General features: G+C 38.3%; 1 protein-coding gene across 1 annotated transcript in view; it reads right to left on the bottom strand.

Moving 5' to 3' along the window:
* Positions 1 to 8965, bottom strand: part of TIMELESS (timeless circadian regulator) — a 49771-nt gene extending 40806 nt beyond the window's left edge. Inside the window, exon 1 of the mRNA XM_026717419.2 lies at positions 8400 to 8965. The gene's annotated coding sequence lies outside the window, so the exon portion shown is untranslated. The remainder of the gene's footprint in view (positions 1 to 8399) is intronic.
* Between the last annotated feature and the right edge of the window lie 6446 nt (positions 8966 to 15411).

The raw sequence follows: 15411 nt of genomic DNA, 5'->3' as shown, positions 1-15411 counted from the left end.
ATTGGGAGATTAAGGCTCAAGAGCCTCAAAGCCAGGAATGTCAAACTCCCGGCCCACGGGCCAGATGCGTCACGGGCTGGCCACACCCAAACCTGATTTAGTGAAGGGGAAAAAAAGTCATGATATGTCATGTGACGCCACAAGTTTGACACCCCTGCTCTAAATAATTTTGGGCCACTCGCACTTTTTAAATAGAAAGCCCCTCAATCATTGTGGAAATAAAATTAGGGTACTACTCTATGTACATACAAATGTACAGGTAATCCTCAACTTAACAGTCATTTGTTTAGTGACTGTTCAGTTACGTGACTGAAAAAAGTAACTTACAACTGGTACCTACACTTAAAACTATCACAGCATCCCATAGTCACATGATCAAAATCCAGGTGCTTGGCAACAGGCACGTATTTAAGGTAGTTGCAATGTTCAGGAGTCCTTTAATCGCCATTCCCAATCTTCCCAGCAGACTTCAGACAAACAAAGTCAATGAGGGAAATCAGATTTACCTAATAACATGATTCACTTAACAACTGGACTGGTTCGCTTAATTGTGACAAAAAAAATACAGGCAGAAATCGACAACCATCTTGCTTAGCAACAGAAATACTGGTTCCAATTGTAGTCATAAGTCAAAGACCCTACTTGTATTAGGGTTGCACACCCCTTAGGAAATAATTTGGAAAACAGATTCCAGAGAAGGCAGGAGCAGTGGTGTTTTTGACCATAATCATGCAGTTGCTATAAAGAGTTGCGGCAGGATATAATACAAGGCAGCTATCCCTTTGACATCAACTTCTAAAACCCGTATATCATAGTCATAATCACCAAGAGGTCCATGAAACCCAACAGCATTGCATTTTTCTTGACAAAAATGCAATCTATTGGTCTAATCACCTTCGTTTCAATATTTGTCAGGCTTTCAAGATTCTATTATCATGCCCCACAACAATATAATAGCATTCCTGAAATCCTAGTAGCATCCTGACTTGTCCTATCTCAAAGAACTGTTCTCTCTCGTGGTTTGGGTATTCCAAAACATCAATTTTCTTCTGCTTTTGTTTTGTTGGTAAACGACTTGTGTGCTTTGGATCGTTGTCTTGCTGACTGACCCACTTTCTCTTGAGGTTCAGTTCATAAGACAGATAGCCTGGCATTTTCCTGTAGAATTTGCTGATACAATTCAGAATTCATAGTTTCATTAACGATGGCAAGTTGTACCCGGTCAAGGCTCAAAGTAGGATATTGCCAATAGATGGATAATGTTCTTGGAATGCAGTGTTTGCCTTTTGCAAAATATTTTTCATTCAAACCAAAAAGTTCCATCCATCCACAAAACATTCTTCCAATAACTTCCTGGCTTATCCAAATGGTCTTTCACAATGGGTACACATGCAGCAATGTTCTTTTTAGAAAGTTGTGGCTTTCTCCTTGTAACTCTGTCATGCAAATCATTGTTGCTCAGTGTTCTGGTACTTCAGAACATTTGCCAACATAGGACAAGTCTCTGGTTTCTTATATATTACCCCGGAGTTCTTTGAGATCTCCCAGGATGTTATACACCTTGCTCTTGGTATGATGTTGTATGATTGGCTACTCCTAGAAGGGTAGCAACGGTGTTGAATTGCCTTCATTTAGACACCATCTGCATGACAGTGGACTGCTTAGAAATAATTTTATAACCTTTTCCAGCCTGCATTTAACAGCTATGTTTAGAGATCCTCAGAAATCTCCTTTATTCAAGCTATGACACACTTCCACATATATGCATTTGTGAAGATCCCAGATGTGACAGTGAATATTCAAGAGCCTATTCTTTAAATAAGGCAGGATCTTCAACATTCACATCTGAGTATCATCCCACTGATTAAAACACCTGACTCAATTTTCTCCTGAATGAATTGATAATCCTAAAGGTTCACATATTTTTGCCATACACAAATATGTTGCTTTGGATCATTTTTGTCTATGAATAAATGAACAAGTATAATGTTTTTGGCTCCATTATTTAATCGGGTTTTTCTAAATCTAGCTGTGTGAAGAACATATCACATTTTAGGTCCTATTAATTGGCATGTATTTACGATAGCTGCAGCATTCTGAAGACAACAAATGCCGTTTACAATTTTCCCAGGTGGTTTACAACAATCAAAATCAATGGGGGAAACCAGATTTGCTTTACTAATGTATGATTCACTTAACAACCGTATGATTTGTTTAATGACTATAGCAAAAAAACAAGTCATACAATTGAGTGCAACTCACATAACGAGCACATCACTTAGGGACAGAAATTTTGGTCCCATTTGTTGTAAGTCTACCTGTACTTCTTTCCCATATTTAAAAACAAAATTAAAAACATATTCCAACTCCCTTTTCACGTTTGGAGAGAGTAAAGTTGGGAAAAATTGATAGAACATATTGACTAAGGGTCCAGGCTACGAACCACCCAAAACAGTGGCTCATAATGAAGGTTTCTTGGTCAGTTCTCCCTCACTATGGAGAAAAAATGATCACCTTGTTTTATAATATTGTTTGTAAGATCACCCAGAAACTGTATTTGTATGGCGATTCAAACATTATACGAAAGGTTAAAAGCAACAAGTAAACAAAATCAATTCAAAGCAATATCTGCAACTTAGAAGAAAGAGATAACTAATAGGAGAACAGTTAAGAAAAGCTGAGATGTTTTTAAAAGGCATTGGGTAAATGCTTAAAAACATCTGGACCCTTATTTGTTCTTTGCCGGCAGGTAACGGAAAAAGCAAAAACCATGATGAAAACGCTTTTTAGCAGTAATTGGCCTCAATCGCAACAATGCAGCTGCATTGATCCATGACTCTCCTGTGAGCCCCCAAGTGTTCAGGAAGGACAACAATTCATGTGATGTGCAGGAGGTTGAAACCCAGTTCCATTCAAGATTCTGAGAAAAAGAGCCCCTCTGGGAATGAATGAGATAGGCAAGAGCCTATCAGAAGACGTAGGACTGAGTTATACAACAAACCTCATTCTCAAAATCGAACACCACAATGTTCTGCACTAACAATGCCAGAGAATTTTTTTAAAAAAATAGGTCAAGAAAGAAGGCCTCCTTACAACATTTCCAGACTGGCATCAGATCCTTGAAGAGGCATGCAAAGCTCAACGGAATTTACAAAGTGTTAAAAAAATGTTTTATTGGTTCAAATTTGACCAGGTGTAAGAAACTCACAAAGCCTGGACTTTGGTCACTTATGTAGTTCTTTACTTTCTATAGCAAAACTTAGATTTAATGGATCATTTTTGGGGGGGGGGGAGGGAGGAGTAAACCTGATTTATATTTTATGTAAGTTACATCATTTGTTTAATTACATCTCGTATTTTTATGTATTTTGCATCAATTATGTAATTATATAAGTGACTAACTTAGTCAAATGACATAAATAAATTGTAGCAATTATTTTGTTATTTCAAAATAGTTCACAATTCAAAACTCACTGACGATGTCTTCTTGAATGGGGACAAACCGAAAAGGTTGCAACCAAATTGCCAAGCTCGGAGTACATACCAATGGCCTAACTATTTCACAGTTTTGGAATGAAGTCCAAAATAAAAATTTATCCATTGCTTCTGAATGAATATGAGCGTATGGATCTGAGAACTTTTCATGTATATTTTCCACAATCACCAGCAATTTTTATTTGTGCAAATCAAAGGGATTGAATCAAAATCTTTCTCTATTTATAAGATATACAAATGCACACACACACAAACAGAAACCTATTTTATATTTACTAATCATGTGAATTAATAAATTAATAAATAAATAAATAAGCAACATACTTCTAGATCCTTTGAATTTTTAAATCTTATTTTCACAAATAATATTTTTGGCATAGGTACCAAATATCATGGCTGCAGCACAGAACTCTAAGATCCTGTAAATTGCAATGGCATCTAAAAAGTAAAATTAATCATATGAAGATGCTTTAAATAATTACAGTTTAGTTAATCCTCCTCATGCAGAACCCTCTAAATAAGCTACAAATGAATATGTCCACAGACCTCCCTAAGCTAAATAGTTAACCTTGTGACTTTGCATGATTTCAATCACTGCCATCATATGAATTTTGTCACCAGGGTGTATAAGAGTGGATACTAAAACCTTTATTCTGACATGGATACGGTCAGAATCAAAAATATTTTTCCTACTGCAAAAAGGGTTGGTCCCTCTTCCTCAATTCCATTTTTAAATGTGGGGTATTACCTTATATATCAAATGTTTAGATGTGAGATAATTCCACATATCAAAATAGCCAGAAATTCTAGTCAAATACTCCTGTTCTATCAGTTATGATTCAGCAGTCTTTTCAAATGTTGATGATTGTCTAAAACCCAAGTGACAGTTAATTGATTTATAATTAATTACAAGTACATAAGCATCACTTACTCATTTTTATAATATTATGTTCTACAATATTCTTCTGATGCTGAATATTTTAAAATACTAAGTCATTTTCATATCTTAAAAATAAATTGATTCCAGTTTATCTACTAGTTGTCTTACTAGCCTAATCCCAAGGACATTTAAATTATCAATAGTTTGGTTTCTCTCAGATTATCATTGACAATTCAGGTCAAAAAACTTAGAAACCATGTATCAATTAATCTGACCTAACCTGTTTTGATGAGGGAAAAATTGATAAACATTGCAAAGCTGATTGGCCAGCACAAATTGTGCTATGCCTTTCAAATACACAATTTTTTCTGTATTCATGCTGTGTAAAGAATCAAGCAAACAGAGCATCCAGTACAATTCTCTGCTGACATTCTAAAAAGCTAGCTGTAGCAGTCTCTATTTTTTAACAAAAAGGAAGCGTTATGTGGATGCAGATTTTCTGGGCTAGATTTTACTTCCTAAAAAAGCTTGAATTACATGTGAATATGTGACACATGCATATTTTTCAAGGTGTGAAAAGTATATGCAGAGATATCTGGGGAGGTTGCAATACAGGATACAGTACTGTAATGACATAATGGTGATTTAGATATACTTTAATTGATGACTGATACATATTTGTCCCTACTGAAGATACAGGGAGTGAGGAAGGAATGATTTTACTTCTGCTCTTTTGTGTTGGAGTCTTTGTTCTAAAATTGCCACCAGAAGGTTAATGACAAAAGAAAACCTGGGAATTGTATCTCCCCCTCTTTTTAAAAATATTGTTTTATTTCCTTGCAGTCTATTCAAAAAAGACACAAAGCTATAAATATGTCTGCTAAACAATGCAATGTTCTATATGCCATTATTTACCAGAATAAAAAGTACCTTCTTCTAAAATCCTGTGATCATGTACAAGTTAAAACAAAGTAATTGGGAGCAGTAGTGTCAACTTCCATCACCATCATTTTTGAGATTATTTCTTTGTCAACATGATGGTATCTTATCTGTGCTCATTAATTTCATTACATCTATTGAGCTTGACTCTCCCCCCACCATGTTCATATTTTATTTCTGTGACTGAATACTGCTGAACATCAACTTTTCTGCCTTTTATAAGAGGGGAATGGATGATGATTTAAATTTACTACTCCCTGCAATCCAAGACTCTCAGCAGTTCACAGTAATAAAAGATATAAAAACAACCACAATAAAAAAATTGAAAGTACATATCTATAAAATATAAAGAGCAGCCCTGTTTTCAACAGTTTCCAAAAGGCCAAACTATGTTAACTTTAGTTCATGTGAGAAGCTGTTTCAAAGTAAAAGTGCTGGCACAAAATAGCTACCTGTGGATCTTCTTGGTTCGTTCCATACAGAAATTCCTATCTACCATGTCAGCAATTTCTCTCATACCCACAAGTCCAGCAGATCAATTCTGGTTGGAAAAGACGGTCCCGAAGATACCTTGATGCCAAGTTATATAGAGATTAATGTCTATGGAGATTCTTAGTCATCCAGATCATGGTTGTCCCAAAGGTATTATTTTTCAAGAGGCAACTGGACTTTCTGGTTTTTCTTTGAAGACGTTTTGCTTCTCATCCAAGAAGCTTCTTCAACTCTAAGAGATTAATGACTAACAGTTTAAATTGCACTTGGAAGCTATATGGAACCAGAGCAGAGCTCAGAACATAGTTTTAATCTGTTTGTGATTTCAAGTGCCAGCAATTAATAAACACCGTACTCTGGACTACTGAAATTTCCAGGTGGTCTCCAAGGCCAGTCCTATGTAGAGTGCACTGCAGTAATCTAGCCCTGTGGTGATGAGGACATGAATTCCAGTACTGTTGTGAGGTGATCCCACTCTAGGGCGCATCCTTCCTGTCACCCTAATCAAAACTTGAAAAAGACTATTCTAGACATCTAATTTTAAGCCCAGAGGGATTCCAAAATTATGACTCGCTTTTGATGATACCATTATTCCCTACACAGAAAACAATGGAGCTATTAAACACCTTGATGAGCAAATAACAAGTCTTGCTGGAATTCAGCTCTAGAACTGCAGAAAAAACAATTGCTACCAATCTTCCTTCCATTGAGGGCCTGTAAATTGCACAAGTCAAAAAGAGGGCTGTGAAAATATCTACAGATCCCTCATATCCTGGACAAAAATTCTTTCAACTTCTACCCTCAAAATGACATTATAGACATTATATACCAGAACCAGACACAAGGACAATGTTTCTTCCTGCATACCATCTGCTAAACAACTAATTCCCACAACACTGTCAAACTATTTACTAAGACTGTATTACTATTATTCCTCTCATCCTTCCTGTTACCTATCTTCTTCTACCTATGACTATAACCTTGTTGCTTGTATCTTTACGATTTACATAATGTTAGTTTCCTAGTATGATTTTGATTGCTTATTTAGTATCCTATGTACCACTAAGTGTTGTATTTTATGATTCTTAATGTATTTTTTATGTATGCACCGAAGACAAATTCCTTGTGTGTCCATTCACACTTGGCCAATAAAGAATTCTATTTCTATTTCAGCCTCTTTTACTACATTCACACCCCAACAGCCTCTGAACACCTCTACATACACAGTAGGATTTGGGCCAAATTATTTGTCTCTCCCGTTCCATCAAATGTGTGCTTGCTCAAATGACTGTCTTGAGGTTTTAGAAATCAGATACCCTCTCTGCCTTGCGGTCCATTCTTACAGAAATTGCTTTTTTTTTTCCCCAAGAAATGGATATTGTGGACCAGGCAACTGAAGCACAAACTTCTAACAAATGACACTTCCATCCCTAAGAACCTACAATATGCATAAATTCCAAGTGGGCCCAGTACACTGAAAAGGCTGGGGAAACCATTTACATTAGATGTTCTTTAAGACAGTGGTCGCCAACCGGTGGGCTGCAGACCACTGATGGTCTACAGTGCACCCATGTCTGCAACAGGGGTGATATTGGCAGCAAATGCACGTGGGGGAGATTGCAGCATCAGAGCCCTTCCCAGGTGTTCCCTGGCCTGCAAGGGGATGAGGGGAAAGGAACCTCTGACCTGGTGCTGGGTGGTGAGAATCTGATGTCCAGAGACCAATGAGCCACATGCTGAAGACCAGATGGCTAGCAGGGAGTAGGAACCCACTCCATACTTTTACTACAGATGCCCTGAATGCTCCATTTCAGCTTTTCCTTAATGGTCCAGATCTGTCCCATTCTACCCCAGAGAATTCTGTGCCTGAATTTGCACAGCTTGCCTAAAGCTGCCTGTGGTTTACTCTATCCAGTTCTCCAGAACTTTTAACAACTACAACTGGGTGCATACCACATGCCAGCAGATTTAAGAGCTGCTTGGCTAACTTGCAGTCCTGTATGGTATGTATGTATGTATGTATGTATGTATGTATGTATTTTTGTCAATTGCTTACAAGATAATAGATATAAGTAAAAAAAACATAGTTATGAATACATGGATACATATAAGAAAAATAAAAGAAACAGGACAGTGATGGTAGGCACGTTGGTGCGCTTATGCAAGATGATTTAGACCAGAGTACTTCCAAATACTGTATAAACATGGACGCAGTGGACTACCTCCTCTCCAGATGCCTTTTGAAGAAAAAAACACCTTTGAGACAACTATAACCCGGATGACTGCGAAACTGCAGTGTCTCCCCCCCCCCCAATAAATATAATTCGGGTGTCATAACTCTGTCATCAAATTACCAACCCAAACCAATCCTGAACATGTTTTAGGCTTACCAAGAGAATTTAGCTTTTAGGAAATGTTTGCAAAGCTAATTCAGTCGGAATTTAAGCTGCAAAGAAGTCATTAATACTCGCTTCCTAATAAATGGCCGCTGAATAGGAGGCACAGAATCCGATGGGACGTATATTATTCATTAGGCTTTTCCTTCCAATAATCGCTGCCTTCACCGCCCGATGCACAGATATACCCAACTTACCAGGCTCTCCATTTGTGCTTTTAGGTCCTGTTTTCGCGACAGCGGGAGAAACAACTCGATCCCGACGCCTTACCGTCCTCCACCGCGATTCCCGCCTCCTAAACTTGAAATGGCGCTAAAATGATCGCTAGCTCTTTAAAGGGTCAATGCCGACAAAGGAACTCGGCTCACAATTGCTCATTGCTGAGGCGTTTCTTGCCCGGGAAGATCGTTTATAAGGCTTTGCAGGTAGACCCGCTGACTGGCCTTGCGAAATAAATCACAATTCGTAATGGTCACACAGCCCCTTAAACCATAGTTTGTAAAGCAGAGTGACTTGCGTTCCTTCGAAGCGCTAAATCGCAAGCAGAATTGCGGCATGAGGTATTTATTAGGTTCAAGGTACAAAACGTTCGAAGAATCCAGGGCATTGAATTAATTCCGCTATATTTGTTTGCTCATCCGAACCATTCATGTGATGGTTTAATTGGCCCACGTGTGACAGTTTTTAGGCGCACGTTCCGGATTATGGTTGCAATCCTTGATGCTTTTATATAAAAATATGGCAAAAATGACTGCCCTATTGCACATGTTTGTTTGTTTTTTTGGACCCCACGTTTCGACTTCGGCTCCGGCATCGCCTTTTTAAGCGAAAGCTATTCTCAGCGGCTCAATGGGTGGAGCAAACTAAGACCGGGAAGTTCATACACATAACAGTATTCCAAGCAGTAAAGCGCTCACCGACGGTCGTTCTTGTATTACAATATTTATTTTGCATATTGCATTACAGTAGGTGCTTATTTAGCCTATTGCAATCCTTGCTTATTTTCTATACTAGCAAACTGTCAGTCAGAGAAGAGCGACTAAGATGATCAAAGGCCTGGAGACTAAAACGTATGAAGAACGGCTGCAGGATGTGGGCTTGGCTTGTCTAAAGAAAAGATGAATTAGGAGTGACATGGTAACAGTATTCCAGTATTTGAGGGGCTGCCACAAAGAAGGGGTGGGGGAATTATTCTCCAAAGCACTGGAGGGCAAGACAAGAAACAATGGTTGGAAACAAATCAAAGAGAGAAGCAATCTGGAATTAAGGAGAAACTTCCTAATAGTGAGGACAATTAACCCATGGAACAGCTTGCCTCCAGAAATCATAGGAGCTCCATCACTGGATGTTTTTAAGAAGAGACTGTCTAGACAGTCACTTATCTGAAATAGTATAGGTTCTCCTGCTTGAGCAGGGGGCTGGACTGGAGGACCTCTGAGGTCCCTTCCAGCTTTATTCTATACTAATTTATTGAGATAGGTGCAAAGCCAGTGGAGACAGACACAGACTACTAACAATAGCTTGAGGCGCTAGACATATGAATGCCTTCTAATCCTATTGAATCATCATAAATGAATGCTAAAACCAAATAGTGGGATGTTATTTGTAACTTGAAAGAGGGTAACACCATGCTGTTGGAGGACAAAGACATTTATGGCAATAGCCCAAATCTTAAAGAGCAATTTGTTAAAGATGCTTAAAGAGCATCCTCTCTTCAAGAAGCCATTACTAGACTTAACCATACTGGAGAACTTTCATCCAATATCTAACATTCCCTTTTTAAGGAGGGTTGTTGAGAAATAGCTTCAGAAGATTGACTAAAATTGGGGGTGAAAGGAGTTGTATTGTGCCAATTCTTAACACATAACAGATAATCAGAGTTGGAAGGGACCTTATAGGTCATCTAGTCCAACCCCCTGCCCAAGCGGGAGACCCTACACCATTTCTGATGAATGGCAGTCCAATCTCCTCTTGAAGGTCTCAAGTGATGGCGCTCCCTCAACTTCTGAGGGCAAGCTGTTCCATTGGTTGATTGTTCTCACTGTCAGAAAATTTCTCCTTATTTCCATGTTGAATCTCTCCTTGTTCAGTTTCCACCCATTATTCCTTGTCTGGCCTTCAGGTGCTTTAGAAAATAGATTGACCCCTTCCTCTCTATGGCAGCGCCTCAAATATTGGAAGATTCTCGTTCATGGATGGCTATTTCCAATTGATTTTCCCTGGGAATGATAATTCTTGCTCTCAACCCTACTTTGCAAGGTTTCACAGGGTTTGGTTCTCTCTTCGCTTGTGTTTAACCTCTGCAGGAAGTCTCTGGATGGGATCATCTGTCACCATGTGGTGAGGTATTAAGCTATGCTGCTGTTGACCTTCTTTAAAGACTGTGGAGGTATGGTTGGGAAAACAGGTTTCAGCTCAATCCTAGCAAGCATTGGATTTGGGGGCCTTTTGGTTTCAGTGACTTACCACCCCTTGTTCTGGATGCAGTGGCATTGCCCCCAAGAAACCCTGTATGCAACCAGAGAGTGCTCCAGGATTCATGACCCCTATGTGAAGAACTTCATATTGTGCATCAGTTTTGCCCATTTGTGGACTGGGAGCAGGGGTGGGTTTCTACTGGTTCTGTCCACCTCTGTAGAACCGCTAGCTCTGAAGAGCAGCAGACATAGAACCGGTTCTATGTCTGTTGATGTTTTTGCCCACCTGCCCACCCGGGCTCTTACCTGATCATTATTTCATGATTTTTCAACTTCAGCTGCTGAACGAGGCACAGCTGCAGTTAAAAAACCAAGAAAAATGGGCTGTTTCAAAGGCTTCTAGGCACACGCAGCATGCTAATGACGATTTACAGCTCACAGCGGGCAGGGAAGCTCGTAAATCCCGAACTGGTAGCTAATCCTGTCATATCCCTGACTGGGAGGTTTACTCTTGGTCACCTCTCAAATGGATTATTGTACAGGTGGTCTTTACTTAATGAGCACTCATTCGGCAACTATATGAAAGTATGGTGGTGCTAGTGACTACTTAGCCAGAACTGAAATTATGGTGCAACTCCCCTGCAGTCATGTGATTGGAATCTGGATGTTTGGCAATCTGTTTGCCCTGACAACAGGTTGCCAAGTGCAAACTTCCCTGCCCTCAGAAAATCAATAGGGAAGTTGGGCAGGGAAGATTGCAAGCTGCTGCTGCTGCTGCTGTTTGCTCAGAGGACTCTGTCTGGTTCCATGGGGGTAGGCTGAAAAAGATCCATCACAAAATTCAAGCAGTAAATCCTGCTTGGATTTCAGTCAGCCTGCTTAAGAGCACAGGGGGTAAAATCTATCCGTGATGTTGTGCTTTTGCTTTCAAACAGGCTGGGTGAAAAAGTCCCTTTCTGAGGCACCTGGTTCTGGTTGCCCAGAAACACCAGCAGGTGCAAAATGGACAGTTGTGCTCCCTGATCAGCGTACATTACACCTCTGTTCTACAAGCTGTATTGGTTCAAAGTTTGCTTCCATGTTCAATTCAAGATACTGATAATGACCTATATAGCATGTGATGGGTTATTTGATGGACTGCCTCTTCAGTTACCTCTAGCAAGAATGGCATGTTTACCAAGGTGTGTCATCCAACGAGGTCCTGAAAGACTATTCTGTCATGGTGCCCGCCTCTTAAAGGACATGTGTCCTGGCTGGCTTTTCGGAAAGCCTCAGGCTTCAGTTGGGGAAGAGAACCCTTCAGTGATTATGCTGAAAGCCAGGAATGTTGTTTATACAGCTGCTGCATATGTTTTATGGTTTTAATACAGTTTTATCATATGCTTTGATGGTCTTTATTTCTATTTTGCTCTTTGAAAATATAGTATTCCAATTAACAAGCAGCTAGAAAAGAACAAGAAAGATGGGCTTTATTTATTCTGCCATAATAAAAGGAAAGAAAGAAAAGTCATTACAGGAATTAAAAGAGATTAGCAGTTTTCATGGTAGTGATCCATGTCTTCTAGTGCCACAGCCACTGCTGTGGCAATGTAAAGCATTATTGGTATGCTGACATTATGCTAGTTAGACTACTATACTATACATATTGAGAGTAGAAATAGCCATTTGCCACACAGGCAAAATGGTGTACTTCAGTCAAGTGGGTTTGGGAGCCAGTATGTATATTACATACAAAAAGTAGTTTTCCAGCCCTAACATCAAACAGGGGACCATAGAAATAGAAGTTAAATGAAGATATCTGTCTTTTATAAAGGCTGATGATCTACTTTAAAGACACACAGTTGTTTAGAGGATAGGGAGATAAACCTCATCACTAGGAGAAATCTAGGAGTTTTCTTAGTTCTTATTTTTCAATGAAGGGGAAAGGAGGGTGAGGGAAGGGCAGGGAACTTTAGCTTTAGAAAACCAAATAGATTCTAAAAAGAAGCAAATGGTCTGACATACATTCATATCAAAGTTCAGGGGCTGAACATCGTACTAAAAAACAATCCCACACAATTTGATGTATCATACCATGGTTTGTTTAGTTGCATGTTTCTGTTGTGTTCTTGTGCTGTAGTTAAAAGGCCCTCTGGATTTATTTATATATTTATTTATTCAATTTATCTGACTGAAAAGGGTAGAGATGGATCTATATATACAGACTCAGAATACGTGTGTACATGTGTATATATACTGTCTCACATATTCTGTTATTTACAGTATGTAGCATGCTTCATTAATCTTACACATACAGCTTTTTAAATGTACAATTACAGATAGTCCTTGACTTACAACCACAATTGAGCCCCAAATCTCTATTGCTGAACAAGACATTTAGGTGATCTTTCCCCCTTTTTACAATCTTTCTTGCTACAGTTAAGTGAATCACTGCAATTGTTAAGTTAGTAACACAGTTGTGAAGTGAACCTGGCTTTCCCTTTGCTTTTCAGAAGGTTGCAAAAAGTGTTCACCTGACCCCAAGACACTGCAACCATCATAAATATGAGTCACTTGCCAAATGTCTGAATTTTGATCATGTAACCATGGGAAATGTTGCAACAGTGGTAAGTGTCAAAAACAGTCATAAATCAACTTTTTTCAGTGCTGTTGTAATTTCAAACAGCCACTAAACAAACTCTTGTAAGTCGAGGACTACATGTATTTTATCATCCTCCTAGCAAACACTATTAAATATACAAGAATAATGTAGTGTAAAGGAACTTGTAGGAGTGCAATGTATGGCAATAACTATGGGAATGCTATTCATGTATTCATGCACGGCACACTTTATATTTGCTAAATATAAATGGGAATACATGGGAATTCACAAGGTGAATAAATAAATAATTGGATGCATTAGAAATAATAATGTTAATATAAATGAGAACGGAGCATCAAGAGACCTTTCTCATTCTCTTTAGTTCTCACTCTCTTTTAATTTCATTATATAATATATTTGTGAAAGCCTTTACTGGCGTTTGTATGGATACACAGCATGGAGGTACTAATGTTTGTTTGGGACTGTAAATTACTGTTGTTTTTTTAACCTAGCAAGATGTTGTAGCTTGAGATCCTTAATGATGGTGGCTAATTAATGTAATTACATAAAAGTCTTTACAATAATTTTTTCTGAACATACAACATGCAATAATGATGCTTTGTTTGTCACTGTCAATTGTGTATTTTTATCCCAGCATCATTTTATTGATTAAGCTGCTTGATCTTGGAGACTGAGGTAGAAAATTTGGATTGTCATTTCCTAGGCATATAAATCAAATGGGAAATCATTGAAATTTAATTAAAATGCCTCTTTTTATATTCTATTTCTTATAAGCCACGTGTGTGCATTCAGGACAGAATATAAACTTTGTGTGCCTATTTTAAAATACACTTGACTCTACTTTGCAATAAAACTCAGTCATCCTGGCTTTGAGGCAGCTTTTTATCTTCCAATTTCAAACATAACTGATATAGTAAGAACTATGCTAGGTAAGAAGTAGGATCTTAATGTAGCATTTTGTTTCTGGAGCCTGCAAACAGCCATGGAAAAACAATCACTCTCTCCAATAACTATAGGTGCTGCTGAAAAAGACATACAGCCAGCTGTACATCAGACAGCATCCTTGGCTTGCAAATGCCAGAGTGGGTTAGGCTGAATGTTGAATAGTTGTTTCTCTGTTCCATTCCATGTAATGAGGGCACTGCTTTCCTAGAATTTGCTAGTATCAGTCCAACTAAGGTTTTTTATGTGGAACAAGAGAGGGAGTTATGTTCTCCTTTCACTGACATTCAAAATGTATTTAGTTGACCATCCATAATCATTTGAAACTGAAAGGCTGAGTAGTGCATAGATCTATTTATAGGTTTGGTTTCATATACAATTACCTAGTGTAACTGTATTAAAGAAGAAAGCACCACTATATTCAATGTAGATTCTGGAATTAGTAGAAATCTCTGTATTCTGAAGTCCTGGGAGTCCTTGGGCTGAATAGAGTCTTGTGTGATTTAGACATGAATGTATAAAATACTGAATTACTTTGCTTCTTTCATGCCATGTCCCTCTTCCTTACTGTAACCATGTAAATTTGCCAGATTTCTCTGATGCAGAGCTATTAGCAAAAATAAATTATAGCATTTAATTAAATAAATAATTCCCAACACAACAACTAAAGAGTTATTTATACCTGTGAAACAGAAAGTTAAACAGCTCATTGAAAAAGATGAACATCTTGGCATCATGTGGCAAGAAAAATAAAAGCAAGACATAAAAAATAAATTGTCATCTCCTATAAATAATCTGAATGGAACCATTTCCAACTGCAGTGCAACTCAATCCTAATAAAATGGCTCTGTGGTAGCAGACAGATTCATCCCGTTTATGTTGATTTATAGCTCAGCTGGACTGATGATGGACCCTTGTGGAGTGATTCCAAGTTAATTCTGTTGACTGACCTTTAATTTACACCATTTTTGATATAACAGTTGTAGTAGAGAGATTGGGAAAATAAAACAGTTCACACCAAAATGTCTGAAAATAGGATCTACTTCAAATATTAATACTGCAGAATTCATAACCATGTCCCAGACATCATTTCAGAAGGAAATATCTGCACCCCTATCACTCACTGTAACCACCCTCCCCTTTTTTCTTTTGAGATATTGGTCACCATTTTTCATTCCAATAGTTTGTCTGGGAAATCTCTTGAATTACATCTACTATTAGAACTGCCTGACCAGTAAATAAACCACT

Source organism: Pseudonaja textilis, chromosome 2 (genome assembly GCF_049901715.1).
Source record: "Pseudonaja textilis isolate UNSWEBS1 chromosome 2, rPseTex1.2, whole genome shotgun sequence".
Classification (NCBI taxonomy): Eukaryota; Metazoa; Chordata; class Lepidosauria; order Squamata; family Elapidae; genus Pseudonaja; species Pseudonaja textilis.
This window is presented reverse-complemented; position numbering and strand designations above follow the sequence as displayed.